This window comes from Myotis myotis, unplaced genomic scaffold (assembly GCF_014108235.1).
Source record: "Myotis myotis isolate mMyoMyo1 unplaced genomic scaffold, mMyoMyo1.p scaffold_m19_p_8, whole genome shotgun sequence".
Lineage (NCBI taxonomy): Eukaryota > Metazoa > Chordata > Mammalia > Chiroptera > Vespertilionidae > Myotis > Myotis myotis.
Window position 1 is genome coordinate 49731947 of NW_023416390.1, and position 18000 is coordinate 49749946.

The window sequence follows — 18000 nt, forward strand, 5'->3', positions numbered from 1 at the left end:
TAAATTTTAATTGATTAAAATTAAATAAAATTAAAAATCCAGGTAATCAATTGCACTAACCACATTTTAAGTACTCAGTCTCCACTTGTGGCTCGTAGCTATGTGTTAGACAGTGCAGACATAGAACACTTCCATTGTTGCAGAAAATTGTACAAGAAAATGATGATTTATAGCACAGGATTTCAGCACAGCTTTAACACTAAGTAAAATCTGTGACCTGGAAAATTTCACAGGTTGTCTATCACTTTACTTTTCTGTGACTAAACAGGACTAAGTTTATCTATTTTAAGTGGTTGTGAAGATTTACATAATATATAAAAAATACCAATTATAGTCTAAATGTAAAAAAAAATTGTTTAAACATTATTACTTTATCTCACTATATACTTAAGAAAATGGCACTAGATCTAAAATAGTAATAGTTAAATTTAAGTTATGAGGAGATTGATCCTACAATGTAAATGCAGTCATTTTATTCTTATATTTGCATATAGATGTTAATAATGTTTATAGTGGTTAAATATAGTTAATTACTCAATGATCTGACTTCTGGCTTATTCATTTTTCTCTCCTTATTCAAAATTACCTGATTCTCATTTCATTGTAGTGATAGATTTCTTCACTTTTTAAAAAAATATAGTTTTATTAATTTTGGAGAGGAAGGGAGAGGGAGAGAGGCATAGAAACATCAATGATGAGAGATAATCATTGATTGGCTGCCTCCTGCAAGTCCCACACTGGGGATCGAGCCCATAACCTGGGCATGTACCCTGACTAGGAATTGAACCGTGACCTCCTGGTTCATAGGTCAATGCGCAACCACTGAGCCGTGCTGTCTGGGCTCACATGCTGCTTTTTTTTAAGTTTAGCTCAAGAGAACCTTATTTCAATTTTTTTTTTTTTTTGCCATTTCAGGAAAAAAATAGATTTGATTTAAATAAGTATACATGAATTGTTTTTTCATATTTTTCACATTATCAATTTTCTCATGTTTATAATAGTCTCAAGACTCAATGATTACACATTGTTAAAAGAAAAAATAATTGAAAGAAGAAGAAACTTGGTAGAACATTATAAAATAGTTGATAAGAGCAACAAGTGTTAGATCTATTGTGACATGCATAAATTGACTAATATAAGATCAAATAAAATATTTCAGTTGTAGAATAGTCATTGTACAAAGTAATTTATCTAAATCATGAAGACAATAAAAACATTGGCACCTAGATTCTTACCATTCATTATTTCAGTTGTTTCACACACTGATTTTCATTCTTCATTTAAAAGCAATATAATACATTACTATGAAATTACTATGAAAGCAATGGATGGATGGGTGGATCGATGAAGAGGTAGATGGATATTAGATAGTTAGATAGACAGATCCACAAGATAAAAAATTTCTTAGAAAGTTTAAATGGAAAATTTTGTTCCCTATCCAACCCATAAGCATACTTTAAATTATTTTCACAGCACCAAGATACCTCTACATGTTAAAACCTATGCCATACTCAATGAAACTTACAGAAGTTGTTGCTTCTAAAGGTGGGATAGGGTAATCAGCATCAGACCAAAGCTCCCACTCAGAACATTTAGAAAAGTTGGATTTATTACAGAAATAATACATGTAAGGCATCAGAGATCAGCCAAATAATAAGGACCGAAGGGAGTGTAACTTCAGAAAGGCATGACGCTTTCAAATGTGAGCTGAGGCCTTAAGGCTGTCCCTGCAGGCTTCCTGTCAATGCTGGATGCAGCAGGGTGGAGAATATGCTGCTGGGGGACAGAAAGACAGCGACATGGAACAGGAGTGACAAAGCTGGAGAGTGGCAGGACCTCAAATTTCCTCCTTTTGATATTTGCTAAGTTCCCAAATTTCACAGGAGTGCAGGCAACAATCATGAGCCCAAACAGGGAAAAGCCCCAATTTTTCATGATACATCACAGACAAGGATCCACGAGGAAGACAGGTAACGGTTAATAGTCCTCAAAGGAAAGGAGAATTGACTGGAACATAATTTGCAACAACTTCCTTGTGCTGGAAGGGCTTGAGAGTAGAGAGCTGGCTGGAGGCTGAATACGGCTCCTGCAATGGCCTCTGGAAGATGGGAGACAGAGGAACCAGCAGAGATTCTGGCACTTGATCCAGCTCAGGGTGATAACATCGGTGACTTTAAGGGTACTCAAACACAGCCTGTCTCCCCTCAAGCTATTTGCTAAATTCTGAAGCTTCACAGGGTATAAGGCTAAATATCCAATCTGAAGACCTCTGAAAAGTAGAGCAGAAATTCTTATAGTCTCAGTGCTGAGGAGAAAAGGTTTGAGAGATTCTGAGTAAAAACCTAAATAAAGGTGGTCGGCCACTTTGCTTCCTCCACTGTCTGCCTCACAGAGAAAAGCCGGAACCTCTCTGAAGAAAGTAATATCATCTGGAGCTTTTCCGCCTTTGTTTTCAAAAACACAATGTTTGACTTCCAATGGAAAATGACTAAGCATGCAAAGAGACAGAACATTTTCACTGACAACCAAGAGGAAAAAACAGGAAAGCAGCAGATGTAATTATTTTAAATACAGTCAATAAATTTAAAATAATTAACACTGATATATTTATGAAAGTATAGGAAGTAACTAAGTATATAAAATATGGGTATGTTCACAAGTAAATTAAAATTGCAAAATAAGAACTAAATGGACATTCCAAAATTGAAAAATACAATATCAGAAATTAAGAACTCAATGGAAGGTGTAACAATAGATTGGAGACAGCAAAAGAGAGGTGGATAAGAAGTAGAAAGCTTTGGTTTAAATGTTTTAAATTAAATATAAAAAAAGTCCTCACTGGATTTTCTGCAGCAATATGACACTCTTAAAGCTTATAGCTACTAGTATAGAACATTAAAACTTGTGTCTTTTGCAAATGCAACTGACAAGCCATGCCTACATTCTCCTACATTTGTTCAGTTTATGCTTAAGTGGATGGGCATGGTGCCACCCTATTATCCCAGCTTGCTTCTGCTATCTAGTAGAGTTGTTTTCTTCACATACTGAAATCCATGACTTATCTAGGTCTATCATAATACAGAACATTGAACAAAGCAGAGCCATTAACATATTAAGCCATACTCTAGATCAGTGGTTCTCAACCTGGCTGCACATTAGGATCACCTGGGAATCTTTTTAAATCCTGATTTCTGGGCCTCATCCTCTAAAAATTCTGTTTCTTTGTTACTAATGTTATGTTCCCAACCCATAACAAAGAAACAGAATTTCCAGAGGATGAGGCCCAGAAATCAGGATTTTAAAAAGATTCCCAGGTGATTTGAATGTGCAGCCAAGGTTGAGAACCACTGCTCTAGATAAACATCTCTGTCTTAGGTGAAACTAATATTTGAATTTAGATCCACTGATGAATTTACATTTCTAAGTGTTCTTGATAATCTGAAATAAAATGGAGAGGGGCTTTCAAAATTCTATATTTCTGTTCTAGGTCATCAGTTATCTTGAATTTATTCTTTTCTGCTTTTACTGGTGCTACCATTTGGTGGCTGAAGTCTACTCTTGACATGAAAGACAGACATAGCTAGGCCCTGGCCAGTGTAACTAGGTGGTTACATTGTTGGCCCATGCACCAAAGGGTTGCAAGTTTGATTCCTGATCCAGGGCACATACCTAGATTGCAGGTTCCATGCCTGGCTCCGGTTGGGGTATGTATGAGAGGCAACCCATCGATGTGTCTCAGATTGATTTTTCTCTCTCTCTATTCTCCCCTCACTCTCTCCCTTCCAGTCTTTCTGAAAATCAATGGAAAAATCACTTAGGTGAGGAGTAAGAACAAGAACAACAACAAAAGATAGACATATCTAGGAATTCATTTGGTTCATTTTCTTTTTTTCTTGTTTGGTAATATTAAACGTTTCCAAGAAGAGCAGTAAATCTTTATTCTTTCTTCACTTTTTCCTTAACAATATCTATAATTTATAAAGGAAGTGTACCGAGGATTTAACTATGTGATTTACTTCTTTTTTTTTTTGCTTATTCTCACAGCAACCCAAAGATTGTATTGTTATCACCATTTCAGAGAAGGAAACTGAAGATGAGTGAAGTTAACTGACTACTCCAAAGGCAAAAATTAATAATCAGAAAAGTGGGAATTGGACTCCATTCTGTTCAGTCAATTCTGTTGAATAAATTTTTTTCTTACTTTCGGATTATTCTGGATGTTATTTATCCTGTCCTCAATCTAAAGTTTCCATTCAATCACTATTTAGTATGAAAGATGAAATGCCTTTAGAAGAATCACCTCTTTCACCTAATAATGAATGCTGTGGTTAAGGCATAGTGTAGGCCTGCAGTAGGTAGGCTCTGGCAGGGCCCTCCTCATTTATGGTAGCAAAGTGAACTATCAGTGGACACCTCAAAGTCAAGAAAAATGGATGACTGAGGACTTTAAAGCTGGAAAAACTATATTTTAGTTATCTGATGTGTAATCCCTAGACAAATGGGGCTTAATCTACAATTTTTAGAAAGGAGAAGCAAAAATTCTAGGATTTTTAGATTTAAAAGAACTTGAATATATGCATATTCAAATTCTAAATTATTATCCAGCAGACATAAAATACCAACCCAACAACTTAGGGTTTAGCAATCTGCTGAGAACAATGTTGGTGGCATGAACTACTTAGCTGTCATGTGAGCAGGATTGGGGTATTAATAACTGAATTGCAGCTGAACATAACTATAATTTTCACCTATTCAAGTTTAATTCCATTAAAATTACATCATGATGTTAGGAAGGTATGAATAAGGTATTTAGGCATATATGACTCACAGTTAAATCATCTCTCACAGTCTTATGTAGACTGATCATGTAATTTATCATGTTAACCAGGGTGCTTTGGGAGTGAAAGGAACGCTATTTATAACTATGCCAACACAATAGAGCAATCTGGGATAGTCCAAAGCGGAGAGGGATGTGTAATCACCTGATTATAAGCCAAATGAAAACCCTCCCGACTTTCAGTGGAGTCCACACTCAGGGAGTTCTAGTGACCTGGCTCCCAATATAAAGAATAAAGAGAAAAAAGTTCTTCACTAGGTACTTCAGCATGTGAGTCATCCTGATCCTCTCATGTCCCTTATAAAAATGACCTGGAATAAATAACTCTAGGGAAGCTATGATATTAGATCCAGAAGAAAGGAGGTAAGTTAAAATTAGGGAGCTACCTGGTTAAAAAAATGACAGAGGACTCGGTGTTCCTGATAGGTTTCTTGTTAACCTTTAATTAAAGTAGTAAAAAAGAACACAAAATAGCAAACATTGGTAATATTGCGAGCATGTGTGTGTATGTGTATGTGTTTGTGTGAGAGAGAAAAAGATGAAGAACACATAGACAAAAGTGAGGAAGAGAAAAGGAAAAAGAGAAAAGGAGGAGGAAGAGGAGAAAATATGCTGAGGTTTGTACAGAATTTCCAGTAGTAGTTATCATTGAGAACAACAAGCATGAGTAATAGTTTGGGATGACATTGTAGCGAGCAGCCTCTGAATCAGACAGAAACACATCCTTTCCTCAAATAACAAGGGAAATACTTTGATTGACTCCACATTATCAGGTTGCTATGACCAAAACCCCAGAGGTGTTCTCCCAGTACCATGTGAAATACCTTTTGGACCAACCCAAGCCACAGTCCTGGCTCATGTCCAGCCCCACCCCTCTTAGTACATATCTATCCATGCACCACATCTCTCAGAACAGAAAGGAGGAGACGTGATGGGCTATTAGATTCTAAGGAGACACTCTGGAGGATGAATGGTGGAACTTTGTATAATTTTCCATGCCTTGCGTCATACAAAGGAATGTTTACATGTTGTGTCTGACAACCTAAGTTAATATTATAGGAATTGGGTAGAGATTTCAATCTATATTCAGCAAATTCGGATAGGACCAAAAAATAAAGATTTCAGAGAGAAAAAAAATTATGGGAGAAATGATAAGAGCCAAGTATTCAGTGATGGCAGAATAAGAAAAATTGACCCACCTATCTAACGAAATGCCAACGCTGAATCAACTTCAACACAATTCTAATAAAATAAGTAAGTCAACATGTCATAAAGAGGCACCGCTGGAAGATGGTAAGGAGCACTGACTTGATGACGCAAATTGATAACATAGCTTTTAAAATTAGTTTACTTCTGAAATAGCTGAAAAAGTTACAAGTTATATTCCTGATAAATCCAAAAAGATTCAGGAGGAGAAACTTCTACAGAACTGTAATAAGTGTTATTAAGGAGAGAATAGGATCAAATGAAAGAATGGAAAAAAATGAAAGCTAAAGTAAGTTAGAAGAAAATGCAAACACCAATAAAAAATTAAAATAGCATCTGAGATAGTAAAGAGCACATAGGAAAAAAATAGATAAAATTTTTCAATGAAGTGGGAAAAATTTTGAGCAAATTTTCCTATAGTGCCTGAGCAAAATCAAAAATATAAAATGACCTAGATAATGATAAATATGAAGGACAGAGATATGATCAAAGAAATATACTGTTTCAGAAGGGGAAAGAAAAATAGCAAGGACATAAATAATTAAATTTTACAGAAAAGAAAATGTTTCTGAGGTAAAGAAAGATCTGAGCCTAGGAAACCTAAGGCTCATCAAGACACCTGGATAGGCCCTTTCCATTTTTGAACTTTAAAGATAAAATACAATGAATGAAGAAAAAGACAAGCTGGCCTTGAAGGTCTTCACTAAGCCATCATGAACTCTGATTGAGTGGAACATTGTGCATAAGGTGTTTTGCTTTTGTTTGTTTTTTTGATAGACATAACTTTGAATGAAGAATTCTCTTTATAGACAAGCTTCTGTTATTTATATATGCAGGACATAGAGACATATTCTCAATATGCAAATGTTTTCTCAGATAAAGAAAGTGATCAATACATACTCACTGAGGAAGCAACTGAAATATATTTGCAAACCCACAAAAGACGGTTTAATATTCATAATAAAAGGATCGGAAATTTATTGTATAAAAATATTCATTATTTTAATTAAAACTAAACAAATGTTGTAATTGCAGTTACAAAATTGAATGTAAATGCAAAAAAATCTTCAAAAACATGTATATAGAAAGTAATATGCTTTAGCACTCATCTTATCTTACCTCATGTTTATAATGTAATGGTTCAGAGCTCGACTTACAAATTAAAATAAACTCTGTGGCATTAAATGTCAACGAATGGAATTTTTTTTGGCTATCAACAAAAGACAAGTGCTGGAGAGGATTTGGAGAAAAGGGAACCCTCGTGCACTACTGGTGGGAATGCAGACTGGTGCAGCCATTGTGGATAACAGTATGGAGTTTCCTCAAAAAGTTAAAAATGGAACTCCCATTTAATCCAGTGATCCCACTCCTAGGAATATATCCCAAAAAGTCAGAAACACCAATCAGAAAAAATATATGTATCCCTATGTACAAAGCAGCACAATTTACAATTACTAAGATTTGGAAACAGCCTAAGTGCCCTAAGCAGATGAGTAGATTAAAGATCTGTGGTACATCTACACAATGAAACACTATACTGCTGTAAAAAAGAAAGAACTCTTACTGTTTGAAACACCATGGATGGATCTGGAGAGCACTATAATAAGCAAAATAAGCCACTCAGAGAAAGATAAATATCACTTGATCTCACTCATTTGTGGAATAGAATAAACAACATAAACTGATGAATAATAGATCCAGAGACACAGAATCATCGAACAGACTGTCAAACCTCAGAGGGAAGGCAAAGGAGTGGGGCAGGGTGGGGTGGGTTTAGAGATCAAAGAAATTGTATGCATATAAGCATAACCAATGGACACCAACAATGGGGGTGGTGGAGAAGACCAAGGCTGGGGCTGGCTGGGAGAGGACAATGGGGGGAAAAGAGGACATATGTAATACTTTCAACAATAAAGAATTAAAAAAAGAAGACTGGAGATTTTTTTGAAGTTGGGATATTTTTGAAGTTTGATGAATTTACTCAATCACTCATTGATGTATTCGTCATCTAGTGAACAAGTCATCAAATATTTATGGAGCATCTGTATGTCAAGTGATGTGCATAATGTTTTAGGATAAACAAAACACTGATTATATATATATAAAGTTGGGTAAGTTTATGAAGGAGTAGGAATTAATGTTGTGAAGAAGAAAAGTAAACAGCATAATTTGAGTGGTAAAGGTAAGCAACCTAATGTTGTGACCAAATTTAAACTTCATCAGAAGAATACAAAAATGAAATACAAAAAGAAAAAAAAAGGAGGTGAAAAACTTGAAAAACCAATATAGTACACTAGCTCCAACAAAAACATTATAATTGAAAAAGCTACATAAATTCAAAGGCTATGAATCTGGCATTAAAATCAACATTTCTCTAAGTGCAATAATAATAATCACTTTAACTCAAACAACAGTGCTTAGAAAATGTAACAAGTAAAAAAAATTTCCAAAATTTAGAAACTCAAGTAAATAATTGGGAAAATTTATTTCAAAGGCTCAATTTATAGTTCACTTCAAAATATATCCCAAACTAGTAAAATACTTAAGTTTATATGCAATAACTATGAAAATAGAGATATGTATTTTTCAAAGTTTTATATAGCCAATATTTCACACAGCACAAGAGTATGTATAAATAAAACCTTCCTGCCAGCCCAGACAGCCAGTCCTTTTACATACAGGCAACAGACTGCTGTTAAGTTTTTCACATATCCTGAAATGTTCTCTCTACCTAAAAGCACATATGTGGGTTTGTATGTGCATAAAACTCATGTATACATATAAGTATATATGAAATTATACTTTTCATTTTTATACAAATGGAAGATTTATATACCCAGTGGTTCTACAAATTTGCTTTTAAAAAAATAAAACAAAAAAACAACACACTGAACAATGTTAAAAATCTACTTGCCTCTCCAAAAGATATATCATTTATCATAACTATTAATTAACTGAAAGAACATACTTGACAACATAAAATACCCAGTCATGATTAAAAATTGTCAACAGACTAAGAATAAAAGATAACTTTTTAAAATTTTGTACGCTGTATGTACAGAAAATCCTAAAGCTAACACCATACTTAATGATAATAAATATTTTGTATTTTTCAAGAATGAGACAAAGATGTCTACTTTTCTGATACTTGACAATGTAATAGGGCTAGGAAAAGAAATATGAGGCATAATGATTAGAAAGGAAAAAGTACAACTAACATTATTCACAGATAGCATGACTACATATTTGAAAACCTCCAATATTCCTATAACTCATAAAACTATAATCAAATACCAACCCACATCTAGTATAATGTAGAATACCACTGCACATCTAGTAGAACATAAATTTTTTAAAATGTATATATTCACATATGTTTATGTGCATAAATATGCATAGAGAAAAAATCTAAAAGGAAATACATGTTTCTCTCTGAGTAGGAATATCAGTGATTTTTATGTTATTTAAACTTTCCCTATTTCCTAATATAAAATTACATATTAGATTTATAACAAGAACAAAACAATAAACCTCCCTTAAAATTTTTTCAAATAAGAACCATGCTGTCATTTGCCATTGGACAATATACATTTAGAAATAGATAAATTTTTGAGGGCCAGCTATATTTTATGTCGTATTTTTCTATTGCCTATATACATAAATAAGAAACCACTAAATTGCTTATAGGATTATCTATATGTATAAAAGCCTAAGCAACCATTCAACCATTTGACTGACAGCTATGATGTGCACTGACCACCAGGGGGCAGATGCTCAATGCACAGGCATGGAAACATGGAACAGATGATGAATCTCAGAGAGAAGGATGGAGGTTGGGAAGAGATTAACCAAAGATCTTATATGCATACTAGAGGCCCATGCACTGGTGGGGTCCGTGGGCCTGGCCTGCAGGGATTGGCCCGAAACTGGCTCTCTGACATCCCCCAAGGTGTCCTCGATTGTGAGAGGGTTCAGGCCAGGCCGAGGGACCCCCACTGGTGCACAAATCCATGCACCTGGGTTCTGGTTTATTAATAATCTCCTTCCCCCAAGCCTGCATGTCATTCTCCTGTTTTCTAGGATTGCATGCATTAAATACTCCGTGCAACCTGACATTTGTTGTTTTGTATGTGACTGATTTTCTTCCCAGGATGCTGTAGAATTTTATTCTTTACCCTAGGTGTTTAAGATTTTTAATGAGAGAAGTAACTTAGTAAAATATGATAATAACAGCAGTGTAGTCTAAAAAGGAGCGTTATGTATGTGCCAGTTACATTCCAAGCACATTGCAAACATCATCCAATATGATCTTCATAAGAAATATGAGGTAAGTCCTGGTTTTTGTTTGTTTTTAATGAAGAAACAGAGAAACAGGGAGGTTAAATACTTCCCCCAACATATTTTACTCAAAGTCAGGAAATGGATCCAAACTGTCTGGTCCAAAATTCAATGCTTTCGATTACCAGGTTGTAAATTTTACTCTTTATAATCATGAACAAAACAATCTCAAAATTCTTTATCTTTTAGAAGTAATTATATAATATATATATTTTAAATGACTTAATTCATGATGTAAGAATAAAATGTGTTAACCCCTCCCCCCCAACTGTGTGGTTGTGACAAGTAAATGATATGATATAATTTATCTAAATGTTCTTGATAACACAATGTGCTATGGATGATTCTGTTCCTCCAAGTTCCAAATTTGCTCTCTGTGGCCCCCCTAGCAATGCTGGAATGCTCCTTCCCTGCCAGCTGGCAAAATAGTAAGCTTCCTCAGTAGAGGGCCCTGGAGGGATCCTGAAGAGAAACAGTCCTTGGTTGTTTGCATCCTATCTCCTGGCAGGCTCCTTAGTGCTTTGTGGCCAGCAGCATATGGCACCTTCCCGTGGTACCTCCCCCAGCACCTCAGAAGGCGATTTCCCAGTGCATCCCCAGTGAACTTCTCTGCCAACCACTGGGCACCAGCAATGCCCTCTCCAGATAGGTGTAGATCTCAGTCTTTCAGGGTAGGGGACCATTTCCAGATCATTTAAAAATGGAAATATATTTGACACATAACATTGGGGAAGTTTCAGGTGTATAACATGCTGATTTGATGCATATGTATGCAATATGATTGCCATTGTAATCATTGCTAGCACCATTGCTAGCAGCTCTCTCAAGTACTGTAATAATGATCACTTATTTTTGTGGTGGGAATAATTAAGATCGGGTTTCTTAGCAAACAATACAATATTGCTGTGTATAGTCGCTATACTATGCATTAGATCTCCAGGACTTATTTATGTTCCAGTTGCAAGTTTGTACCCTTAAACGCCTTTCCTACTACTCCATCCCCAGCCCCTGGTAACCACCATTTTAATCTGGTTTTTACAAGTCCTTTTTATTTAGATTCCACATATGAGTTATACAGTATTTGTCTTTCCCTGTCTGACATCTCACTTAGCATATGTCCCCAAGGCCCATCCATGTTGTCGCAAATGGCAGGATTTCTTTCTTTCTCATGCCTGAATAATATTCCATTGTATCTGTACACCACATCTTCCTTATCCATCCATCCATTGATAGACACTTAGGTTGTTTCCTTATTATCTTGGCTATTGCGAATTATTCTGCAATATGCATGGGAGGGCATATGTCTTGTCAGTATCCCGTTTTCATCCCCAGAAGTGGAATTGCTGGGTCATATGGTAGTTCTATTGTAAATTTGTTGCGGAACCTCTATATTGCTTTCCATAGTGGTTTTACCAATTTACATTCCCACCAACAGTGTACAAGAGTTGCCTTTTCTCTACCTCTGCACCACTAGTTGTTTCTTGTTTTCTTGATGACAGCCATTCTAATAGGTGTGACTGACTTGTTTTCTTCTTGCATGCTCTATGTTACTCCAGAGGTAAAGACTGTTTCCTATATCTGTACTCCTTGGTACCCAATCCCACCACTCCAATCTCCTGTATAGTTAATAATTCTTTATTTTAAACCTTCCCTGTTCAAATTACTGTATGGTTCTTATCTCCTGATTGGAATATAACTGACCAAACTATTAAGTGCAATGAAATATAAATGGCCGTTTTTGTGGCTGAATATCCCATACAGGTATTTATTGTTACCTCCCAACACCTCAGTCTTAAAATTACCAAGTTTCAATAATCTCATTCATATCTGGAAATAATAACACCTACCTCAAAAACTAAGGAGTAGACAATGCAATGTTTGTGAAAAAGCTTTGCATATTGTGAATACACAATAGAAATGTAAGTTATTATTACTAGATGGTACACTGGGAGTGTGGGCCCATTTCTGTCCTGCCATTGTTGGATACCCGGGGCCTCTCACAGGACCTGGTATACAGTGGGTGCTCATTAAATGTTGGTTGAACAGATGCGTGAACACACTGATATTGCTCCACTTCATGCTTGCCATGTCCATTTGAATTAAATTTCAAAATGTCATGTAAGTAAACCCAGTTCTTGCAATTTTGCAAAAGGTAAATATCATATGATAAAATATACTTAGTATCCTTCAACTGCATCCCAAAATATTCCAGAATCTTGCTGCAAGCAACACTAGAGTTATAAACAAGGACAGAAATATGGAAACAGCTATGTAGTCTCAGAACGAAAACTTTGGCACACTGTTAATTAGCTATTTCCAGGATCATTTGTAAGAATACTTACTTTGTAACCTAATAAGACATAGAATTGATTACAATTTTCCCATTGTTATCTTTATGTGCCTTGTAGGTTCTGGTGGCAAGTTGTTTCTCACAGCGTAACTATAACACGGTTTTAAATCATTTATTAAGTGGAGAAGTAACTTCACATTTGATCTCCCTTTATTTTCAGGGAGAAGAGAAAGAGTTTTAATATATATATTTTTTTTCACTCTAAATAGCCTCTTCTACAATATTTTCATCAAAAGTCCTTGACAGATATCAAAAAATGTTACCATGGCCAGACGAAGCAGTACAATTCTTTTTTCTTACAACAGAGTGTGGGCTTGTATGCTCATATACTGCTTGTTCCTCCCAGGGCAACATTTTCAATGATGTTCCCCAGCAGCCTTGTCAAGGAATTTCATTGTTTTCTTTCTAAGAGCATGGAATTAATAGCACTACACAAGTTATGTTGATTGTAGGGGGAAAGAAAGGCAAGGATTCTGAATTCCCAATACTTTTGCTTTTTTAAAAGTAGTGAAGTATCTCTTAATTTTAATTCCCTCCCTCCCTCCTTCCCTCCCTCCCTCCCTCCCTCCCTCCCTCCCTCCCTCCCTCCCTCCCTCCCTCCCTCATGCTTCTAAAAAAAAATGGAGACAAAGGGTAGCCTCCAGCTATTATTCATGTATGTTTATACAGTGCGGGCTTCCTCCCTTCGCTTCATATAAATGAAAAATGACATCTCTAAAAAATGGACACAGACTTTGAGATACAGGGACATCCCAGTGAACATGCTAGGATCAAAAGCTATACCAAGCTAGACAACCAAAGCATACATTTGTTTTATGAAATACTAAATAACAAAAAAAAGATATATAAATAAGTATGTGAATGAGTGAGGGAATGAGAGTTCAGAGGATATGAGAAACAGGTCAGCAGTACATGACTAGGGACACTGGGCTCTCTCATGAGTCCCCCATTTTTTCCAAGAACGTCATGTGAATGTCTCAAGTTGCTTTGTGTCTGTCCCTATCGAGAATGCTTATTTTCATGCCTTTATTGCACTTGATAAATTGTTGTAAGTAAAAAAGCATAGTAAAATTTTAAAGCAACACTTGATTTATTTATATTGGGAATTGGAGATATGTGCAAGAAAGGTTTTTGCAGGCATATTTAGACTGTGAATTGAAAAAAAAAGTTCTAAAAAATGCAATGGTGCTTGGAAGAGGGAGACTAAGGAACGTCAGTTTCACTATCTTTGAAGTTTTAGCAGAGAAGTGCCTGTTTCTCATCCATTTTTATTGACTGACCAAAAAGCTATTCATATTTTACTTCAATTGTCATTGTAGGTTAACAGGTAAGTTTCTCTTACTCTGCAAGCCTCAGTCATTTAAAAGAAATTCTGTTCACATAAAAATATGGATATGGCAGACTCTATTTGATACAATGTTTTTGCAGCATTTACCATTTAAGTTTGTGCTTCAAAAGCATAACCCATAACTGATCACCTTATCAAAAACTAGTATGTCATGTATTCACCCAAACAATATTCACTGAATGTCTACCAGGCACTGAGAATGCAAGTGCCACCTGTCTTGCACTTAATGAACTTATTTATCAACTCAAAGAACTTGGAAGCATCTTAGAAAGATGCTTCAAAATTGTTCATTCTAATTATTTTCTATAAAGAAGTTTTATAGAATGCACTACCCCTAGCTGGCAAACTAAATCTGTGTTATAAATTTATATTAAACATAGTGCCATTTAGCGGTGTACTATGTTATTTTCACATAACATTTCAGGCAATCTCTGCCTTAGAGAATGTTATTATTAGCTTTACTATTTTAAAGAGTACGAATCTAAAGCTTACAGTGGTTAAGTAACCTGCTCAAGGTCGCACAATTTGTACATGCCAAATGCAGGATTTAACCTGTGCTTGCCTACCACTAAAGTTCATGTTTAACTATTTTATCCATGAGTCTTTATATGAAAGAGCATATTCTGATATGTTCACAAATTACAACCATGTTCAATGATTCTAGTACTTTTTGTTGATTTCAGAAAGGAAGAGAGAGGAAGAGGGAGATGGAAACATCAATGATGAGAGAGAATCGTTGATTAGCTGCCTCCTGCATGCCCCACGCTGGGGATCGGCCCACAACCCTGGTGTGTGCTGTGACCTGGAATGGAACCGCAACCTCCTGGTTCATAGGTTGAAGCTCAACCACTGAGCCATGCCAGCTGGGCAGTTCATTTATTTATTCAATAAGCATTTTGAACATATGCTCCACACAGGGCACATATTGGTATGTAGTTATGAATAAGAGATAAATCCTAACAGTGTAGAACATGCCAGAACATCATATAGATCTCTGCAGAGGTTGCCTTGCAGTTGGAGGAGGGGTTGCACTTGAGGGAGCATCTGTAGAAGACAACCTGGAATCACTTTGTTATTCTAATGCCAGTGGCTCAGAATATCAACTTCCCTATAAGCCATCTAAGCATTTTCCGTTGTGTAGAATCTTGTACTTCTCAAAGTGATTACATGGGGAGGAGAGGGAGGGTATTAAAGTGGTGAGTAATTCTCTATGGCCCATTTTCTCTTACTAAAATAGCTATTCACATCTCTAGGGCTGAGGTTTCCATTATACTGTTGTTCTAGTCCTGATTAACTATGATTCAACTTGTCTTTGCTCTTCAGTTCCAATTTACATTGGGCCTAGAACACGTATCAAACCTACTGCTGTGAGGAAGTAAAAGATTATATATGTAAAATTGAAACCTTAAAAAAGAAGTGACAATATCCAGCTGGTCTCAAAAGTAAGCTGGAGCTGAATATCTGGAACATTCCTCTCACAGAAAGAACAGTCAGCCACAAGGAGTTTACTGCAGGAGTCGCTAAAAATTAATTTACAAATATGACAACAAGCAAACAGAGTTGATTCACTCTACAATCATTTGTCAGCCTACTAACACATGAACTAAATATCTTGTCAAAATGAACAAAATATCTTGTCAAGATATTCAAAAAATATCTTGTCAGACTTAAGAGCTAATTGTTTTGAAATCTAGTTAGAAACTGAATTTTTAAAATTTTGTTTAAATGGTTCCTTCATCCTGAATAATGCCATAGCAACCTCATGCTCCCAGTTTTCTTCTATTTCTCTCACAATTTGTAATGGCCTATTTTGTAATGGGTTTATGTACTTAATGCCTGCTTTCCCCACCAGAACGAAAGCCTCATTTGAGCAGGAACCACATTTTTATTCACCATGGTATATCTGGTGCCTGGTACCCATAGGCATTTAATTAATTTGTTGCTTGAATAAATGAATAGTGATTTATATAATTCTATTAGCACTTATCTTAGTATTTTTACATGTCTATCAGTCTTCTGCACTAAACTGAGTTCCTTGAAAGCAAGATTAGTCTTAACTCATATTTGTGTCTTCTGAGTCTAGTGTATAAGAGATGATCAATCATTGCTTGTTAAATGAATTAATTCAACCCAGATGTTACAACATTGCTTCATTCACACAAAAAACTCCAACACATAATTTCCTTGAATGACTATGTGAAGAGAGAGGGGGGATCCAAGGATCCACCTGGGAATAGTTTTGTTTCTCTGTCTAAAGAGATTTTTGGCCAATCTGAACTTTTACTGTACCTTTTGTTGTGTTCTTATGCTTATATTGTTAGCTGCTTCCATATTTACTGGCCCATCCTCAAACTTCAAAATTTTGATCCCATTCCAGCCCAATTCCAACCTCTCTCCGAACACAGGATAGATGTTGGTACAGATGCGCGGCTAGGATATAGTGGAATTTCCCTCAGTAAACAAAAGTCCAAGGTAGCATAGTTTACCAGACCAGACTAGAGTGCACACACACACACACAAAGCACTTGGGGAGTTTATTAAAATGCACTGATACTCAGAGATTCTAAATACATGCGATTAGGCTACACTGTGCTTTAAACTGTAGCCTGCACTGAGAAATCTGCATTTTAACAACCATGCAGGGAAGTGTTTTCAGACATGCAGGTCCAGATGGTAAAACCTGAGAGTTCAGAGAGGATGTTTCATGCATCCTTGGGTTGTCAGTGCCAACGCCTAACACCTAATTGGTGTTAACATTTTGTCTTAAAATATAGATGTCTGTGCTTCCTTGAAAACTGTTTTCTCATGAACTGTCTTTTTTTTTTTAACCTTTTGCTGCCCCCAAATTCATTTCCTGTTATTTCTTATCTGGTGCTAGGTACTAGCCTCAATAGGAATTCAGCCTATTGACTTATATTTAATGACAGCCTTTTTATGCCGTTCGCAATGCCCCAAATCACTTAAGATACCTTAATTGCTTATTAAGAGCCAGCTGAAATGCAAACAATTTTAGCACGGCCCAGAGCCACTGAAACCCAGTCCAGACTGCTTTGTAATCAGCGAATAAGAATTGAATTCACTCCTTTGCAAACCTACAAAAGAATCTAGACCTTGTTCATCAGACAATGAACTTTCATAAAATGAACTATGCCTGAAAACAGATTTTATTTCAAGTTACATGATTTTATATTAACCTCTCCTAAAATACTTTCTTTACTGACATTTAAAACTTAAAAATCTACCATCAGATTGAAAATAAATTGAAACAACAGTGGTGTCTAAAAAATGTGGAATCAAATAAAAAAAAAAGTCAGTTTCACTGCCCAAATGATCACACATTTTAATATTATTTTTTCTTTGTATTGCTATTATAAAATTTAAACTTAACTTTTTACAGCTTTTTACAATTTTTAAGCACAGTTATGCCACTTATAGTACAATGGAAATTTTAATATTTTTATTTAATCAAAAAGTTGGCACATGCTTAGGAATTTTTCTATTTTTTAAAGTTACTCTATTTAATTTTTTAAATTATTCTATTTTTAAATTACTTTCTTTTTAAAATTAAATTTAAAATGTTCTATTTTAAATTAATAATACACACATGCTTTCTTGCTGTAAAACATTAAAGTAGTACAACAACCTGCCAACACATGTTAGAATATTTTCTATGTCAATACTATTTGAACTATATTATTCTATGTAATATTCATGGTATAGGTGAACCATAATTTATTTAACCATTCCTCGATTAATAGACATATAAATAGTATTTAATTTTTCTCTTATAAAATCAATACTGCAATAAATATCCTTCATCATTGAACACCATACTCACAGTATTACACTTATATAAATAGATAAACCTTGATGTAGAATATTTGGTATGACATTTTGAATTTTAATTAACACTGTTAAATT